The following is a 14,077-nucleotide window of genomic DNA, read 5'->3' as shown; positions in this document are numbered from 1 at the left end:
TTAATGTCTGTCATTCATTATATTTTTAATTAATGCATACAGTATGGTTTTCTTTATAGTATCTTAATTTAACACAGTATTTTTTTAAATTAATTAAAAAGACAATAAAGAGTTAGACAAGTAAGAAAATTTTATTTTGACGTCTGAGAATCTAAATCGCGAACTAAAGTCTATATACTTACAACTAAACTGTTACTTGCTTTATAGAATTTTTAGAAACAGTTGAAGTTGTTTGACGAAGAAGATAATTTATAAAAGCTAAATTAAAAATAGACATTCTATTATTTGCTAATAAATTTCAGTAGTTAGAAGTACAGTCATTAAAACAAAAGTCTAATAAAATAGATATTAAAAAAGCGCCACTTTGTACTGAAGAATTAATCAATAGCCCATTTTGTTACTATAATGCTCAGCTTAATTTATTTTCACTCAAACAAAAAATCCAGCTAAATTGAAAAGGCATGATATTTCTGCTTAGTGGGCTGAATTCGGCTTGCACATCTTAAGTCGCCCACCGATACCTTAGCACAATAAATATTTAGCTAGATTTTATCGTCTTAACAAATTAAAATCTGAAGAGTACCTTTTTACCTACTTTTATTTCTAATTTTTTTAAATAGATGTACCAAAAATGAAATATTTTAGTTTTTATGACATTACAAGCAGTATTTCAAAGTAAGTTAAGAATAATTTATACTTTAAACAAAAAAATATTCGACTATAACTTTTGATTGTAAAAACTAAAAGTTACTAAAGTACATCATTTTTCAGTTACATTAATAAACAATATAGACAATAGTTTATTAAAATTCTAAGCGTTTTATAAAAATAAAAGAAATATAGAAGAAAAAAGTAAGATTTAAGTTACTTATTCAAAATAAAGTTATAAATTAACTAACTATTTTATAGTAATTTTATATTTTAAAATGACTTATTTAGTTTACTTTTTCGTAAAAAATTTCGAAGTTTTAAATCAGTACAATTTGTTATCTTTTTTAAATGTTTTTGAGTTGTTAATATCCTTAAATGTTGAGGAAAGAGCAGATTACAACAAGGTTTACAATAAGTGGCGAAATAAATTTTAGCAGGTCAGTGGACAATTAACTGTAGGAAGGCAAGTGATGAAGTGATTTTATGATATTTAGCAACTTTTTTCTTCATTTATGTAACCAAAATCGTATGCTTATTTAGCTGAAGTCAATTATTGTATTGTTCTTAAAATAAAAATTTAATCACAAATCGAATACACAACAACAAAAGCAACTATAAACACAGTAATTTAGAAAATAATAACTTAAATATATTTTCGGTAGTTTTTAACTTTGCTAAATTTGTTTGTTTCATTTTATAGCTATGTCTGTCTTATTTTTCTCTTTATGTGCTATCTGTATAAATGTTTTGTATTAGTCTGAGTCCAACGTTTGCAAATGAAACCACAGCAATAACAAATAAATAGAAATAATATTTTAAATCTCATTTCTGTTTTGCTTCATTTTCTTAAAGTTTTGATTTTCCCTTTCTTTTAGTTTTTTGTATATAGAAGATCGCGATTTGTCACGGTTATTAGCTAGCTCCTGCCACACATCAGAAATGACATTCAAGCACATATTTTTCTATGAGGGATTTTATTTTCAAATACAGTTTTAGTAAAACGTGCAGGGGTCATGTCTTACATAAAAATAGTTCAGATAAATAAAGCGTACATCATTTAAATAGTCATTGTTAAAAAGTGTATTAAAAAAAGACTTTTTTTCTTTGATACAGTGACCGTTGGAAAATTGAGGGTCTTTGCAATTTACAATTGGGCATATTTGTATATATTATTAAAAAATTAGAAATTTAGAAAAAAAAACATCCACCCTTGAAAACACAGCAAAGTAAGAATATCAAAAAATAATAAAAATAAAAATTAGTATTTTTTGGCTGAAACATCGATTGTAGTAAAATATCAAAAAAAAAACATTTTTTTTCTAAGGGGCCAAACTCAAAAAGTCAAACTCCAATCCAATGTATTTTTTCTAATTAAAGGCAAAGGAGCGTTATCTAGAATAAAAAAAGAATCTCAGTTAGCTTTAAAGATAAGGAAAATAATTGGATCTAAAGTTTGGACATTTTTTAAAAATTGCAAAAAGAAAGCTAATCGAGCTAAGTTAACGCTCGTGTAATAATGAAAGTTTTTGTGCTGTAAGCTAAGTTTGAAAAATACGCTGGTTTTTGTTTTGTTACTGCTTTAACAATTTGTGCTATTTTAAAAAGTTTGGAAAGGTTGTATTAGAAAAATGTTATAAACTGCTCGTGTTCGCGGCGTAATTTTACTTTGGTTTAGTATTTAGTAAGTTTTAATATTTCTAAAAAGTTTTTATGGTAATGAATGCATATACTTTGTCTTTCGCTTTTCTTGTTTAGTGTCATGGTCTTTTCTGATTTATCGTGTTCGATCTTTTTTAAGTTGCAAAGTCTGCAGCCGAATTTAGTATTAAAGTTAGGTTTTGTCCTGTTTAGTATCTCCCATTTATTTTTATAGTCTGTTTTGTTATGTTTTGAATTCCAAATGTAGTTTTCTAGTTCTGTTGTATGTCTTTTGTTAATGTTGTTGAATGAAGATTTGTGATTCTTATATATTTGTTTTAACCTATTTCCCGTAGATCCCAATTTTGGTTGCTTTATAGGATGTTACTGTTGCTCTATTATTATATTAAAAATTAGGCATTACTTGTTTAAAGGGCAAGGTTTAAAGTACTTGGGATGTACGGAAAATAGTTTCAAACAAATTTATCAAAAAATAAGTAATAATAAATTCAAGCTAAAACATTGAAAAATAAAAATAAAGCTAAAACATTGAAAAATAAAAATAAAGCTGCAATATTAAAAAATGGTCTGCATAGTAAAATAAAGCTGTATCCAAAATAATACTATACTTAAACTAAATAAAAAGAATAAAATAATTTGTATCAATGTTTTTAATTGTTTTTTTTTTATTTCATAAGTTAATACTTAACTATTTTTTTAAATTGAACAAACTTAAATTAAATAAGTTCAATTTGCCACTCTATTCAGTAAAAAAGCCAGCTTGAGTGACAAAAAACTTACATCATAACTTGACTTGCCAAAAAAAATTGTTTGAAAAATGAAAATGTTTACCTAACAAAAACTGTCTTAATTTAGGTCACATATATTGTTTTAAATGTGTCTGTACACTTTTAGATATTATGTGTAGAAACAATAATGTAAGAAAATTATGCATAAACTTAAACTTACTTAAGTACTAAATAAAAATTGGATTAAAATATGAGAATCTTTTTACATTGATGTGCATAGAAATTAATTTAAAGTACAAAGAAAACTACTAAAAAATCAAAATGTGTCAAAACCAAAATCAAATAAACCTTATTTCTTGTTATTATGTTATTTTAAATGTTTTCGTGCACACTCAATAAAACATTTATTGATAAAACATCTATAAAAGAAACTTAGGTGTACAAAACTTTTAAAAAGAAATGACATTTTAGTTAATACTAATTAATGTTCATTAGTTTTGTACAAAATGGAAAACATTTGTATTTAGTTTATTTATTAAATAGGTATTAAATAACTAACTTACTAAATCCAAGCACTCTTTACAATCTTTTTTTAGATTATTAATTACTTGCTGTTGTAAGAAGAAAATTGTTATGAAACTAAGAAAAAAAAACCTGTTAGAATTCCAATCTGTCTTTTTCACGTTTTTAAGCTTAATCAGTAAAGTCTCTTAATTATTTAAAACTTTTATACAGGGACTTAAAAAAAAATTAATTAAATAAAACTAAATTACGGAAAAATAATAACTTAAAATATACTTTTGTTCAGCGGGCCACATTCACATGCTCGAGGGGGAGCGGGTCAGAATGACACAGCGACAAAATGACACGGTCGTCAAATAGACACGGTGCGTCACTTTGGCACAGCGACAAAATGACACGGTGCGTCAGTTTGGCACGGAGGGTCACTTTGGCACAGCGACAAAATGACACGGTGCGTCACTTTGGCACAGAGGATCACTTTGTCACGGCGACAAAATGACACGGTACGTCACCTTGGCACGGTGCGTCACTTTGGCACGGAGGGTCACTTTGGCACAGCGACAAAATGACACGGAGGGTCACTTTAGCACAGCGACAAAATGACACGGTCGTTAATAAGGGAGGGAACGATTTGTTGTGAAACTTCAATTTTCATTGGTATGGACAACGATCTTATTTTTCTAGGAATTTTTTCGGTTTCTTGTCTTCTAACCGGTTTTGTAGAATTAGCAACAATCACATTGATTAACTTTAAAAACAAAGACCTAGGAATTTTTGATTATGACTTCATAAAATAAAGTGAAACACGTAATGTTTATACCATCTATTGTCCATCGTCGTACTTATAAACAACATACTCAATTTTTTTGGAGTAGCAAGGTGTTAGGTGTACTTGAAAGCTGCGCTTAATAAACGACAAATAGTTGTTTGTATCAAACAACGTTCACAAAGATGCAAAAGCAGCAACTTTTTTAACAAAATAAAAAGCCAAAATTAAAGGGAATTTATTTTTGATTTCTTTCGAATGGAAAAACTTAAACACAGTTTAGTACTAGAACTTGAAACGAGTAATAAAAATTAGAAAATGACTTGCCATTTTACGACTAGAACAATAGAAACTCATATAAATATACTTTTTAATCTTCAGCAACATTCTGATTTAAAAAATACAATCTACATTTTAGATCAATCATTTAGCACATCAAAACAATAAACTAGTAGATGTAAATACAGAGGAAAATTTGTTTAATAAACTAAAACTCAGACGTTATCGAAAACAACTTTTCTGCTGTTGTAATTCTAAATTCTAATGCGGTTCTTATTTTACGTTTTTATGCTTAAAAAAATTAATACTTGCGCTCTTTTGGCGACTCAATAGGTTGCAATTTTGAACTAAAATACTGCGTTACCTGACGACCTACGTTAGTAGCAACATCTTCAAAAAATCATTATGCACTTGACTTAAAAGAACGAAATTATGCGCCTCTATGCGACTTATGTTAGTTGCAACATATATCGTGCACTTAGAAGTATAAACATAATGCTCGTTCGCAAATAAAGTTGTGCACCTAAGCACTAAAAATGCATAGGTAAAAGTATAAGTACAAATAACCGCAAATAAATTAGTTTTTTAGCAAAACATTCCCTACATCAAGCATCTCTTTAAATAAAACTCAATAAACCACTAATACACACTTGTAATACAATTGTAGACTTACTTTAACAAAATACAATATTTCTCAATACTATAATAGTAAAACTTCGCAAAATAAAACATTATCGCAATTGATATTGTAAAGATTTTAAACTCGTTAAAAAATTGATTAGCATTTATCTAAATTATTTTCTCGCTCCGTTTTTTAATGGATTAGGCGTCTGATTCCTATTAGAATATTCCTAAAGCTCAGGCAACCCGTGGTCTCCAAAGTCTCAATACAGATATTGGAGACCACTGGTTGCCCATGATAATTGGGTAAATAGAGCATCGCTTTCACCAATTACTCCCAATTGCCCCATACTTTCAAAATGTTGTCTATTTTATATCAAAAGTAAATAATTTTTTTTCTTTTTTTTTTTTCATCAGAAAGAAGTTAACTCCTCATTAATAAACAATATTGTTTTAAAATTTAAAAAATGTATTTATTTTTACAAAAAACTCCTTATTTTTTCGCAAGATTAAAAATAGAAAATTAAATATTATTTTCATAACGGAGTTTAGACAAAACCGAGTTTTTTAAAACTTTTAATAAAACTCAAGAGTATAAAGTAGCAGAAAAGGTTAACTAGCAAATTAAAATCTGCTTTTACTGTATTATTATGAAATTTATTTACTGATTTTGTATTAAATATAAATACTATTTAATTCCTTATATGCAAAAAAATACTATTTTATCTGTCATACTCTAAGTTTAATTTTTTATATTTTAGACTAAAAAGTTTTGTAAAAATAAAAAAGACTTATAGTATTAACTTTAATAGAATGGCTGCAGCTTTAATTAGAAGGCTGCAGCAGCAATGTTATATGTATAACCTCTAGTGATTATTTTTTTTTAAAGTGATAAATATATAAATGTGCATGAATGGTTGCATCAGACTCTTACTTTTTTCTCAACTGTTCATAATACTGTTTTTAACTTTTTCATAAATTTAGCACCAGGACCGTTTATTTTAATTATTTGCTTTTAGACAAGTTTATTATATATTTTCAATACAGAGTTTTAAGTAAACATCCTAACTTATTAACTTTTGTTGAATATAAATATATATACATATTTAATATAAATGGCTAGTTACTACAAAAGCATCTGTTTTTTTAAAAACTGGAGTTAAAACACGCATGACTTATTCTTACTACGAAATAACTCTGTATTAAATTAAATCTTAGTTATTTTTTATAACAATTCCTTATAATAATTAATTAAACTTTTAACAAAAAATACTAAATTTTATTCATTACATAAATATGAAAAGTCGTGAAACTTAAAAAATAAAACTTAAGAATATTTTTGTTTTTATACTATGACTTAAATTTTAAGCAATGTATCATATATAGTTTCAAGTGTATCAAGCTACTATAGTTTGGAAAAAATATAATAAATCTTTTGTTTAACTAATTACTATCAAAATTTTACATTTAAAAGTTATATTACTGAAGAAGTTTTGTTTTCCTTATAAGTTTGTTAATCCATGCTATAGTGACGCACCGTGTCATTTTGTCGCTGTGTCAAAGTGACGTATCGTGTCGTTTTGTCGTTGTGTCAAAGTGACCCTCCGTGCCAAAGTGACGCACCGTGTCGTTTTGTCGCAGTGCCAAAGTGACCCTCTGTGCCAAATTGACGCATCGTGTCATTTTGTCGCTGTGCCAAAGTGACGCACCGTGTCGTTTTGTCGCTGTGCCAAAGTGACGCTCTGTGCCAAAGTGACGCACCGTGTCATTTTGTCGCTGTGCCAAAGTGACCCTCCGTGCCAAAGTGTCGCTGTGCCAAAGTGACCCTCCGTGCCAAAGTGACGCACCGTGCCAAGGTGACGCACCGTGTCATTTTGTCGCTGTGCCAAGCTGACGCACCGTGTCATTTTGTCGCCGTGTCAAAGTGACCCTCTGTGCCAAAGTGACGCACCGTGTCATTTTGTCGCCGTGCCAAAGTGACCCTCCGTGTCGAAGTGACGCACCGTGCTAAAATGACGCACCGTGTCATTTTGTCGCTGTGTCATTCTGACACCCACCCGCTCGCGGGCCGTTAAATTTTCCTTCGCGGGCCGCATTCCGTTCAAAGAAAAAACGTACTCGCGGGCCGCAGTTTGCCGACCCCTGGTCTAGACCATTTATCCTTTACAAACAAAAACATTATAGCTATTAGAATAGAAAATTTATTTCAAAAAGTACAGTTTTATGGAAGAATGAATTTTAAAAACGGTTTAAGCCGAAACTTATTTTGCCAATTGAAGTTATTTGAGTTGAACAAAATAAATAGACATTAACCCAAGTTATGTTTATTTGAAGGTAGACTAAGGAATGATATTCAGTCTTCTTCCTCTATATTTTGAGTTTTGAACAAAACCAAAAAAAAATGAATTCAAAAAATCATGATAAATTATTTTTACAAAATTGCTTATTTTAATATTTTGAAATCAAATGATGTTATGAAGATATATAAATACTCACAAAACATAAAAAAATATTCATAAGCACAATTCTTTCTAATGAAGCTATTAAATATGTTTAACTATTAAACTACATACTTACTAAGCTAAGTCTTTGTACTTGGAGTAAAGAAGTAAATTCAGCGGAAATTAAAACTGCTGTTTGGATATTATGATAAGTTTTACTAAGCTTTTAGTTACTTTCAAAATATTTGACCAACAACGAAAATAGTCTGCCAGACCTAAAAGTCGAGCTACTAGTTAAGATATGTTTTTTAAAACATCTACTTTTCGAACTAAACTTCAATGTTTGTTACTTCGTTTTAAATTTTGTTTTTAAACATTGCCTACTTTACAGTTTTTTTATTCATTTTTCAACTATAAATGAAGCTAATATAAAGTACATCGTTCGTTTTTATTTTTTACTGTGTAAGTTTTAAAAAGGTCTTTTTATTTTTGTTGTTTGTATTTCATTATAAAACTTTTAGATATAAAAGCACGGTTCTTATTTTCACTAACTTTTTTGAGTTTTCTTGCATTTTTATAAGTATATTTGAACTTTTTGTTTTATTTTTTTGTAAAAAATGACTATATTTGAATTGACCTTAATAAACATTTGTTCTTTAATTAACAATTAGCTGAAAAAAGACTTTTAAAAATAAATTAAAAAGTATAAATCTGCACTTCAAACACAACGTTTTTTGGGTGAAAAGTGGGAACTCAAGAAAAATACTGCTGTACTCCACTAAAAGTTTATAGTTATTTTATTGTTAATATAGTTAAAAACATATTTCTTAACAAAGTTTTATTTTTTCAAACATTTAAGTTTTACTTACTTTTAAACTTTTAAAACTAGAACTAGCATAAGTTATTAGTTCCAAAAAATTAAAATACGAATTTAAAACTTTGTAAAGTTTAAAGATATTTCTAGTTAGGATTATATATTTCTAAATTAAAAATATTATATAGTTATAAAGTTGAGAACCAAGTTTTTTTTTTGTTGTAAACTTACTTAAAGCATTTTACCGGGAGCAGTAGCAATACAGTTTTATTAAATACTTAGCTATTAACTTAATTGTTTTTATGTATGTTATAGTTATTAAAACATTTTAGTGTTGGTTGTGTATTTCATTTAGCAACCTTAAAAAACTTGTTAAGAGTATTTTTTAACAATAAAAACTAAAAAAAAAGGTTAAGTATACGCTTTGTTTTTAAAAAAATAAACTATTAATGCTTATTTTTTATGAGTCCCAACTTATAGCACCAGATTTTACTAAACTAAAACAGTTTTTTCACAGTATTACGCCTAACATCATCAATATATCAAAATAAATGCGATCAAAACTATGACTTTGAGTAGATAACTGTAGATTAAAAATATGTATACTTAAATTAAGCAACTTACAAAAATATTTTACAATGTAGAATATTATTTTTTTAAACTAAACATGATATCTAACAATTTTTTTCTTTGCTAAACAGAACTCAACAGAATTTTAAAAAACAAATGTTAAATTAAATTTGAATAATTTTTTTTATATATAAAATACATTAAAGCAATTAAGAATTGATCAATTTAAAAAACTAAAACTTTATGAAAGGTTTTGCACATTATCGCTATCTTATTATTTCAATAATGTATACGTAAAGCAAATATACAAAGCTAAAATTAAGAAGACTGTTAAGTTATACACATAAATATAGTTAATAAAAGATTAAAAAACAATAAAATGCCATAGTTTTAGTTTAGACCAATAGTTGTGGTATTTTATGCATTATAAGATTTTAAGTTAATTTTGAAATTAGCGTATTAGTTTTTTAAAATTATAGATACATTAATAAAAAAATATTATATGGTTTATTTTAAATTTAACTTATACTTACGTAAAAATATGTTTTATTCTAACATATTGTTTAAAAATTCATAGTAACATAACCTGAATAATATTTTATTGATGAACATTAGTTGCTTTATCTAACATAGTTCGTATAATTTGGTATGTCAAAATACTTTAGTACATACTTTTATAGAATTTAAAATGTACTTTATTTCTTTACATGTTTCATTTTGTTGTGCAAACTCTATTAAAACCTAATAAACTTTAAACGTTCTAAATTGATATAGTTTTAGAATCTTACATGTTTAGTCCTTTTTAATTTATGTTAGCTTAAATAAATAGAAAAAAACCGAGTGCACGAGTACATTTTTAAAGTATAATTTAATAATTAAATTTTTGTATTTTATCTGTAACTAAATTTATTTTTGCAATTTTAATGTTGCCTTAAAAAATGTTTTAAAGCTGTTTACATATAAATATTAATTAACACTATAAAATCTAATCAAAAGTACCATTTATTGCATAAGTAATACTTCAATACATAAGTCCTAACATGTTGTGACAGTTTATAAAAATACAAAGTTATTGCAGGCTAGCATTTGAAAACTAAATATTTATTGATAGCAAAAAAAATGTTTTAATTCGCTACTACGCTGTTAGAAATAAAAAGTTTACTAAATATGCGCGTTGGTCAGTAATCAGATTAAGTGCTACCGACTTGACAATAATTGCAGTCTGAGAATTCGCACTGAGCGAATTGCGCTATGGTGACGTCACGAGCCGCAACCGGTCGTTAATAAGTCATTAGCGGCCCAAAGAGAGATAAATTGCCGTCTGAACATGTTTAATTTCGGTTTAATTGCAAATAAATTTTGTGACACAGACTATGTTTGGTTGCATATTTGCATATATTTAGCCTTTACCACAGAAATAAAAAAGTTTAAAGGTTTGAATTATAAGATTTTACAACTAGATATTTTTAAACTACTTGTAAGTTATTTATCAATGTTTAAATAAAATTTGAATTGTTTATATTTGGAAGTTTTTGATTAGTTTTTACTTAAAAGCATGCTTTTCTAATAAGTTGTCATAAAACAGGATTATGATCCCAATGAATAAAACTCTATTTGTCTGTAACTTACTGAATTAAAAGCTATAAATTTGTTTAAGTGTTAGACGTAAACTTTGAAACAATTTAAGAACCGTATAAAATTGACAGAAATCTTAGGTAAAAAATAAAACTTATTGACGATGCTATAGTTGTTACCAATTTCTAGGCTAACTGTAACTGTTTGAAGAAAGCATATTCATGTTAATTTAGAATATGTAAGTTTTAGAAAACTATTTAAAAACACAAATAAGTTTACTAAAAATAAAACATGCTTTTTTTCTTCTTATTTATATAAAATAAAAAGAGATACGTAAATTTAAATGTATTAAAGGAATTAAAATTTTCAGGATTCATTAGTTTTAAAAACGCTGCTATTTAAAACACTCAATCATATTTGCTAAATGTTATCTTTCTAAAACTTTGTAAATGTACCAGACTACTGATTACTCGTGAGAAACCTCAAGGTATAAGTCAAGGTTGATTTAAGTTTCCCCAGCTTTAGTTTAAAGCTTACGTTAGCCTACCCTGTTTAAAGATCCGTCCGTATGAAAAGGCCAACGTATTTACATCACTTTTGGGCTACTTTAGTTACTGATCTATCAATCAACATCTGATTCGTATCTAAATCTTTCGTTTTAATAGTTTCTGTTTATAAAGTAAAGTATAAAGTAAAGTAATTTTTTTCTACCATTAAAGACCTTTTAGATCTACTTTTATAATTTTAAATCTACAAATATACTAATTTTAATCCTTTATTTTAATATAAATATTTATGATGAATACGTTGTAAAAGAGCTATAGTTTTATAAAATTCAGTTTTTTAATAAAGATGTGCATAAAAATAAAGCTAATTAAAATCAATTATGCAATTTAAAAACATTAAAATAATTTGCGTCTTGCGTTTTTTTTCATTTACAGTAGTGTATTCCCAGCGAAAAATAAAGCTAATCTGCCGGTGGAAACGAAATATTTCGTCGATCTCATTGCACCAACTGTCAGTTTCTCGTCGATGGCGACTTGCGATAAATGCATATACATTTTTGTCTTTTTTTCATGGCGCCGTTTGGTCGTTTTGAAAATAATTTGCTTGTTTGATTGGCACTCGTCATACTAAGTTACCAAGTAGCAAGTTTTTTGTGGTTTAAACTTCGATTTAAATATTTTGAAAAAAAAAATAAAAGAAATACTTTTTCAATAGCTGTTAATAGTTATTTATTATAATATTAGCTAAACTACAGTTTTACATGTTTAAGATAGTTTGAAAAATTACTTACTTGTTTCAACTAAAGTTGAATATTATAAAATGTTTTTTTGGATAATAACAATTTTGATAACTTAATTTTTATTTATTTAACAGCTCAAACTTTCTGATAATATTAAAAAGTTGTTAATTTTGTTTTATTAAGCCTACTATAACCATACAACGCTGTTCGTAGTTTTAAATCAATAAAACGCATACATATTAACTTAAAACTATTAAGTTTAAGTTTTACTTTCAATTATAAAAGTTTTTTGTTAAGTATTGTATATAAGTTATTTTATTTTATGAAGACTTTCTTTTGTTTTTCTTTGTAAAAACAAATTTTTACTTGAGTTACAAATCAATTTTTTGTGAAATGTTTTCTTATTTACTTTATAGTGTTACACGTTTTATTTTTACGATAATTTATCTATAAATTGAAAACTGTACATGTAAGAGTGTCTAAATCACTAAAAACATATAAAAAATATTTAAAAATAATTATTTATGTTATGTGTTCTTAAAAACCTTAAAGACACTAAAACATAGGGGTAATAAAGTTCATTTCAGTTTAAGCTATTAAATCAAATGTGCATTTCTATATAAAAACAAGATGTTACAAAAAGTTAGACAGAATTTTATTAAAAATTTTCGTATTAACTTTTTTTTAGTTCATAAACTTAATATAAAAAAAATATATATATTTAGTAAAGAAAAAAAACCTTTATTATTCATTTATTAATTATTAAAAATTTGTTTTAGTGTATTATAATTCGAGATTATGTTCAAATGCATTTTATTTAAAGTATTTTAGTTAGAAAACATACGAAAATATTAACATAAAACAAAAATAACATTAAGTAACTTAAAGATTAATATATTTGTAATATAAAGTTATAGGTGTGTTAAAAATCGGAAATAGATAAATTAGTTCAGCTTTACATTACTTCAAATTAAATTTTTCAAAATTTTGTTATAATATTCCATTGAAATTTTTTTTTTATTAGCAACCATTGTTCACAACTAGTTTTAAAAACTAAGTTAATTTTGTAACTATCATATATCTCAAGTTAAGAATCAATTTTTTTTAATAAATTATTAATCATTTTTAAACTTTTAGTTTATCTTTTGTTCTATAAATTTGTTAAAAAGTATTTTATTAAATGTCAACTATTAGAATAACCATTTTAATAAATACATAGGGACACTTTTTTTAGTTGGTGGACCTAACTTATCAGAAAAACCCTACGCGTGCCGGTTATGTTAAAAAACGTTTAACCGTTGAACAAATTTTTGAATAACTATATGATAAAAACTACAAAAGTAGTTTTTTAAAGTTGAATAACTTATAAAATGATCATCTAATAAACATTTTAAGCACTTAAAATCAAATTAAGAGCTCATTTAAAAAACATTTTTTATTGCAATGCTAAAAATTGCTTGATTTACACAATTTTTTTTGAGCTGAAAAGTACTTCGAATACCGTACGTTGCCCACTACTAACCAAACATAAGTGTAATAAATAGTTTCATTTTTATCAATAATTAGTTAAACTTTTTGATACATAAGACTAGATTTATGCTTTTTTTTTTGCTTAAATTTACAGTTTTATCTGAAAGAAACTAAACTTTGGTAAGTTGTGATAAATTCAAATGTTAAAACTATTCCGCTTGTTGTCGCAGAGAGAAAAAGGTCATGCAGTAAACAAATACTTTAAGAAATAAGATATCATCAATTGTTACGTCATTATCACACACGACTTTCGCTCGAAATGTCGTTCAAGTTGAACAAGATCGGCGATGTCTCTGAATTTTAGACATTAATACTTTGTTGTCGCCCCTCGTTTATCGGAAGTAAAATCATCTCGTTTACCGGCACTAACGACAAGTTAACGACGCACGATTGATGTTTACTTTTTGTGATTGATCGCTCACAATACATATGCTTTACAGACTCAATTTGTTACTACAAAGTATAAAACTTTTAATTTTCCTTATCATTATTAAAACACTCATGGAAAAAAAAAATTGAAAATATGATGTTTGAGACCCAGAAGTAAAGTTTTATAAAAATTAATGTTAATTTTGTTTTTTATCAAGATTATCCTATAATACAATTATTTTATATTCAAATTAATTTATCTTTGTTAAAAATACATTTGCTAAAAAATGACCTAATAATCTTCAC

This window comes from Thalia democratica, chromosome 6 (genome assembly GCF_965202585.1).
Source record: "Thalia democratica chromosome 6, ktThaDemo2.hap1.1, whole genome shotgun sequence".
In the NCBI taxonomy this organism is placed as follows: domain Eukaryota; kingdom Metazoa; phylum Chordata; class Thaliacea; order Salpida; family Salpidae; genus Thalia; species Thalia democratica.
Note: the sequence above shows the minus strand (reverse complement) of the source record.